Source organism: Eurosta solidaginis, chromosome 5 (assembly GCF_040869045.1).
Source record: "Eurosta solidaginis isolate ZX-2024a chromosome 5, ASM4086904v1, whole genome shotgun sequence".
NCBI lineage: Eukaryota > Metazoa > Arthropoda > Insecta > Diptera > Tephritidae > Eurosta > Eurosta solidaginis.
Genome location: NC_090323.1, coordinates 197932756 through 197940459, shown reverse-complemented (window position 1 = coordinate 197940459; position 7704 = coordinate 197932756). Strand labels below are relative to the sequence as shown.

General features: G+C 35.5%; 1 pseudogene; it reads right to left on the bottom strand.

Moving 5' to 3' along the window:
- Nucleotides 1–4231: 4231 nt before the first annotated feature.
- Nucleotides 4232–5987, bottom strand: LOC137254470 (putative nuclease HARBI1; annotated as a pseudogene).
- Nucleotides 5988–7704: the final 1717 nt, after the last annotated feature.

Genomic DNA, 7704 nt, shown 5'->3' with positions numbered 1-7704 from the left:
ATCAGCGGCAACGTTTGCATAAATCACAGACAGCATCACATTCTCTTCCATCCGTGATGCGTCGGCAGGCGCAAACGAAAGATTCACCAAATGTGTCCAATTTGTTGCAACGCTTGCAGCAAGTGCAAAATCGTAATGATCCCGGTCACGTGGATTGCGTACAGGTGCATGCTTTGGCTACGCGAGGCCAAATTGTAAATCAACAGCAAGGATTACCTAGCAATAATCTGCTGGTAAATACTCAACGACAATGCAACAAGGGCGGCCAACAAACACTTCCACAACAAATCACCCGGCAAGAACGCAACACAGTGTCGGCCACCATGTGCTTTCACACCAAGGCTTTCGGAAAACTAGTCAGCCCTCCGTACAAAGCGGCTATGTCGGAGGAGGATATGAACTCCAGCCGCCTTTACATTTGAACCAGAACGTCTTCAACGAAATTCCTCATCGACACGGGCGCCGAAGTTTCGGAGGTACACAAACGTCACGATGAGAGTACGCAACCAAACGCAATGAAACTGGTTGCTGCAAACAATACTACAATTAATACATTCGGCAAACGACAGATAAAATTAGCTCGGTCTACGACGGTCATTAAGTGATGGTTCTTAATCGCCGACGTTGCGCATCCTATAATAGGTGCGGATTTCCTAAGGCAATACGACGTGTTGGTGGATTTTCAAAAACAAAGCAAGGAATCGACAACGCATACGCAAACGCAATTGCAAACACAAACCAAGGGATTATTTTCAAACAACCAACATAATTTTTTACGAGAACTACGACGGCATTTCGAGGCCGTTCGACCAATACAATACAAACGTCACAGCATGGTTAACCTGCGGAATTTGTTCCCAAGGATCGGCGAATTTTCTGGAAAGGGGGTGGTGTAGTGACTACCCAAATCGACCCTGCAGCAATATGTGGCAACATCATAGAACAGCTGAGTTTTAGCAACTACAGCCAACGTCTAGTAATACTTTGAATTTCAACGCATCATTATAATTCTGGATTTTCCTCTGAAGACACGCCTTTGTTCTTCTTAGTTTTAGTTTAAGTTTTATTTGAACTGAATTAATTAATTAATAAATATAGAATAAACATACGATTCTATACGTATATATATGGCAATATACCTACTTTCGTACAAAGCTTTCGATGGTGATTCGGAACAAGTTTTGTTTATTTGAATTCAGATTTAAGTTATTATTTCAATTAGTATTACTAAATATAGCAATAAAATCTATAGAAATGAAATGTACTTTTGTGTAATTTATACAAATAAAAAAAAAAAAACTACGTAAGTTGAAATATATATTTATCGGGCTTTTATTTTTTCCACAGGTATTAATATCATATGTATGAACAGAAAACTCTGTTATGTAAAAGTTTACGCTATTAATCTAGAAAAAAACAGAAATATCTGTTATTTAAATAGATTTCACTGTCATTGTCATTACGCTGCTTATTTCGAATGAACAGAAATCTCTTTCATATTAACAGTTTTGATTGGTTTTCTAAGAGCGACAGTAATAATTGTTAATTTAACAAAACTATGGGTAAAGTATAATGAAACAACTTTTTTTTGTTTATTTGATTACTAAAACGGTCAATTACGAATCAACGATTTGTGCGCACTTGATTGAACATCTTGTTGCTATGGATAAAAATGGACAGAAATTTCCGTTGAATTGACCCGTATTTCGCTTGATTTTACCAGTCTTTTTCTTTCAGTGTAGAAATATTGAAATTATTTAGTATTTATATATCCGTCATGCATCATCAATTTAATACGCATATTGTCACTTGCGAAGCGAATGAAAATTTTGTCGAATTTCGCGGTCTCGAATTGCGAGATGCGAATCGCTAGCGAATTCGCCAAAAAAAAGTCGAATGAGTCACGAAGATGAATTTGTCGAATTGCCACAAGCGAAAAAATCATATTCGTTTCACCAAATCTGTCAAAATTTGTCGAATGCTTATTTTGTTCGCGCTTGAAAATAGAAAAGGACGCATTGGCAGTTATTTGAATGTTTTCAATTGAAAAAAGTAAATAAATTGAATAAATAAATAAAAGTGAGTAATTCTTTTAATTAAATTGAGTTATTGGTTTGAATAAATGAAGTTTTCAGAATGAGAAGAACAACGCCGCAGCAATTCTGGAGAGACCAGGAGGAGCAGGGCAGAATTGTGGGACCATTTCGCCACGGATCTTAACTCCATAGGTCCTCCAATCCGTAACGGGCGCGAGTGGAACAAGGTAAGAAGAATAGACCTGCACGAATAATACAAAGGTATACATCGCAGAATCGTGGCATCGTAGCATCGTACGGTTGCTGACTGGAGTTATTTTTGATAATTAAGGCTGTTTTACACGAGTCGAATTACTGATGGGTTTTTTGACTCCCAACTCAATTCAAACATCATATACAAGTAGGCACTTTGTTTGAGAAAATTTACCAGGAAATCGACTCGAGTAAAGCAGCTTTACCTGCTAACGTATCTACTCGGGTATGTTACTGGCCTAGGTTAGATCCTAGCTCCGCGCCACCGCCTACTATTTTTCTGATAATACCCGATAAGACTTAACCAGTTAGTTTCAAAAGTAACCGTACGATATCAGGAAGAAAGTTTCCAAAGTAACCGACAACGTGATAATCGTCAGAAGCGTTACTTAGTTATATACCCGAACCATCGTATCCGTGCAGGCCTCTAGTAGTAACTGAATTGTATTCTGCGTGTCAGTTTATACTTACCAATATATTTGTCCTAGGTTTGGTTAGATTATAAGTTGAAGCTTAAAAAAAGGTTTCTACAAACCGCAGCGAGACCGTAGCCACTGGAGGAGGACCGTACGCCCAGCGAAGTTTATCTGCGCAAGAGAGATCCGTGGATGAGCTGCTGAACCTCCAAGAAGCCGCCAACCCGACAGGACAGTCCTTTGAAACCAATAATCCGGGTGATAACGGGCATGGAACCAATAATCCGGGTAATAACGGGGGCGAGAGTGACAACACGAGTGAGAGCGAAACCGAGGGTGAAGAAGATCCTCGAGACTTAAATATCACTCCAAGTTCATCGACTGCCCGTCCGAGGTTGACACTGCAGGATCGCGAAAATATGCGCTTGAAGGCACTTGAAAAGCAGGGAGAAATGCAAAAAACCCTTTGCGAGGGAATTACAAAAATGACGGAAAAATTAGGCAAGATATGCTAGAAAAACGTACGAACTCAAAAAAGACCAAATAAAACTATTGAAAAAGAAAGAACAGAGAAAAAGGAAGAATGTGTTGAAAGAAAAAGACAACACAAAGGAAAAATGGAGATGAAAATGAAGGAGTTCGAACTGAAAACCTTGAAATATAACCTAAGGAAATAATAAAATCATCCAACTACTTTCAGTTTCATTTCTATTTTTTCTTTACGTGACTGAATTTGTGTTTATTTTTATTTATTTTATTTTCTAATGAAGTACTGAATTAATATCTGATTTATTTTAAACTAGTTTTTAAGTGTAATATACCCCAGTTCATAATTATAAGATCACCCATATTGACATGTTCTAATTTTTTTTAACATTTGGTATTAGTTTTTATTTTTTGCTAATGGATTCCAAATTAAGACCCTTTAAATCGACACTCCAAACTTTGTGAACATTTTGTAAAAGTTAAAAAAGGTTTTGAAATATCTTGAAATTTTTTTCAAATATTTCAAACATCTGAACCGAAGTTATATTTCTGTATCCCATTAAATTGTAACTCTTAAGGCCGACTCGCCGAACGGAGGCATCATATACTTTCATATGTAGGAAAGTTTAATGGGCTACAAAAAGATATTTTCAGTTCTAAGGTTTGAATTATTAAAAAGAAATTTCAACATTTCTAAAAACGTCTTTTAACCTTTAAAAACATCCACAAAGTTTAGGGCATATATTTGTTCACCACTCCTATTTTGGTATTCTATTAGCAAAAAAAAATTAACTAAACGAAATAATACAAAAAAATAGAACATGTTAATATGAGTGGCCTTATACTTATGAAATAAGCAGCAATAACCTAATACGCATATCGTCAACTAAAAAGTCTGAAATAAATATTTGATTTTTATTTATTTACTTCTAGTAATAATATATATGTACCTTCACCATTTTATAAGTCTGAATTGAATTGTTGATTTTTATTAAATAAATGAAATAAAAATTAGGCAAACGTCCATTTTATGATTTCAATTTAACCTTATTTCAATTTAATTCATAGGAATTTCAATAAAATCTTCATATTTTAAAATTTGTATTTTTTTGCTTTTAGCTTGGGAATAAAATACAGCTAATAAAACTTTAAGTTCATTACGGACAATAAAAGTAATTTCAGTACATTCCTTAGCTCACTAGCATTACTGTATTCAAATACAAAATATAGGCACAAATTAATACTGTTGTCCATTTCCCCTAGTGGTGCATTGACCTCGATAACTCTTCTAAACCTAACTAATTCAAATACAAAATATAGGTACTTTTGAAACTAACTGGTCAAAAGTTCAATAGGTGACACGAGGGTAAACTTTTTTCTACAAAAGAAAACGCCATTAAAACGGCCCTACTCGTTTTACAGTAAAGCATCAGCTATTTGTCTTCTGCGATGCTCTCCTGGTGTACCGTTGCCATCTTCATTACTTGGCTCCGACGATACAATGACGTCAGTAAAAATGTCTGCTTCGTCTGGATCACTGATTCGAAATTTCTTACAAATATTGTGCAAAGCGCAACATATGTTTATAATCGATTTAACTTTGTCAGGATTGTAGTGCATTTTTACGAGGAGGCATCTGAAACGGCATTTCAGAACTCCGATCGTACGTTGTATGATGTTTCTACCTTTTGCGTGCTTCTTATTAAAAATGTATTCCCTAGTTCCGGACTCTGCAAGACGGAAGGGTGTTAGTAAGTAGGAACTCAGCGGGTACCCGGAATCACCTACAAATAAGTATATATTTTTTTTAATATTACGTCATAAAAAGTAAGGGTATTCGGACTTGATTCGTTACTCCGTTAGTCGATAGTTTTGAGTAACGAGCTAAGTCTTAATACCCCGATTATATTTGCGTTGATGTACCTAGCAAAATTACCTAAATAAATAGAGTTATCGCCGCTAAGATGCATATTTTCCTAATGACTTTTTAATGAACTATTATTCCACACAAACGAATGATGTGTTGAACCAGCATATCTAGCATCCACAAACCGGATATTCATGTCATGATCGCAAGCCTGAAATATACAATTTACTAACAACAATATTTTATGTATCCTTGTCTTGAAAACTAACAATCATCGCATTTATGCTAAAAAACCATTTTCTATTCAGATAGAGGTGTCTATTTGCGCTGAGAGCATAAATCGCAATATGCGTACCATCAACACAGCCAATCACGTTGAGTATTCCTGACCTGATGAAAAATTTGCTCTTTGCCTGTTGCTTTTCCTCTTCTGTCATTTCGGTTTTTATCGCCGCCCTGCAAATTTCTCTCTGCAAAATTGGTAGTATCTCCTTTAAAATGAGGGAAACTGTGGGTTGCGCAAGTCCCAAATGAAACTCATTCCCTACAGCTTGCTGATAACTGCCATGGGCAAAAAAACGGAGTGCGCAACACAATTTTAGCATTGGCGTTACAGATGATGACAAGCAGCAGTGAAAACTGTCCTTGATTTTGTCCAGCACATACATAAATGCATCTTTGCTTAGCCGGAAATTTGCTATGAATCTTAAAAACACACAAAAAATACACAAAAACTTTACATCTTTTGAATAACCAATATGCACTGCACTTACACTGTGGACGGAAGCTCCATGGGATTGGAGTAATCTCTTATAAAACGCCGCTGACGAAGAAGATCAACTCACGGCTCACCATTGTAATTGTCTTCGAAAAAAAGATCAAGGTTATAAAACATTTTTAACTTTATTTATTACTATTTAATAAACTTGTTTTTTACATTTCTCTTTGTGCACAAATAAATAATAAAACAGATGACAGAAACGTCAAATTCGGATGAACTAATTAAATTTGTTTGAATGGCAATGACACATGGCAGTCGAATAAGTTCATTCGCCACTCACAATGCAAATTTGATGTGAATTTGCCAATCTGTTCGACTCGCCAAATATATTCGCTTCGCAAGTGACAATATGCGTATAATTGTTTCAAAAACTGGCAATAAAGCTCTTCATCTCTTCATTTATTTGGGAATCAACAAAAGCATCAGCTTTGAATCTAAGCAATGAATCACTCTTGCTAATAAATGCTACTTTGGAATAGGTAGGCACTTGAAAAGTAAAGTACTCTCTCGGCAAACGAAAATCATGGTTTACAAGACATTTACCGTACCGGTCCTGCTATATTATGCTGAATCGACTCTGGGAGTGTTCGAGAGAAAAGTTCTTCGAAAGATTTATGGCCCTATACGCGGCGATGAAGATTTAATGATGAGCTGTACGAGCTTTATGCAGACACCGGAATAGTCCAGCCAATTAAAACACAGCGCACATAGGTAGATTTTAGACATTTAGGCGGCCATAATTGAATTTCTGAAAGTTGCCACAATTACAAAAAAAAAAAGCACTCCCACAGCTTAAGAATAGACAGGGGAACAATAATTCTACCTCTTCCCATCCATCGCATATATGGCGTTAGATGTCAAGTAATCGGAATTTAGCTATTTGTGAAACGCGTGTTATGGCTTTTTTTAACCTATATGAAATTGCATGTTTTAACGTGAATATTTTAAGTTTTAAGACAATTGAAATGAGTAATTGTGATGGATTCTGATATTTCAGGTAAATACTAACATTATTCATGGTGTTTGTGATTTTTAAAAGTTATAAATTTATAAAGAGCCTATTTTTTTTAGGATGTTAAAAAAATTTTTTTTTTGATTTTTGGTGTTCAAAACCGGTTTTGTTATGTTTCCAAGTCCGTCCAAGTGAAAATTAGTTTTGAGCATGGTACTTGGCACAATTAGCTTGCCAACTGCATTAAATTTAGCTGCAGATACTTGCAGATAGGCGGTTAGAGAGTTTGATACACCCTTGTTGCTGTACAACATGAAAAATACCCTCACTGCGCAGGTATTTTTTCGTGTTACACAGTGTAATATCTACTCTAATATAACCGATTAGTTATACAAATTATTATAATTTTTCATAAAACCTATTAGAATTTTACCCTAGATAAAGACAGAACTAAGTTATTACACTTCTTGCTGTACAACAAGAAAAATAACCTCACTGAGCAGAAATCTTTTAGTGTTACACAGTGTAATATCTATTTTTTTAATATAACCGATTATTATAATTTTTCATTTATTAAACAGTTTTAAGAAGATATAGGCAATAAAATATTTTTGGCTGCCTAAATCTTGAAAATCTACCTATGTGCAGCGGTTACGCTGGCTAGATCATGTTAGACAAATGAAAGATGAACCCTCTTAATGGAAGCAGAGCAAGAAGGCGGTCCACACTCTGCTGGCAGGATCAGGTGGAAAGCGACTTAAATTCCTTTAGGCAGACGACACAGTGAAAGCGAGAAACGTATATGTATATAATATAAACATATATGTATTACATATATGAATATAAAGATAGAAAGCTATGAAAATGATTTTTTATGGAAAATTTTAAAAGTTGTCACAGTGCCAGCAACGTTT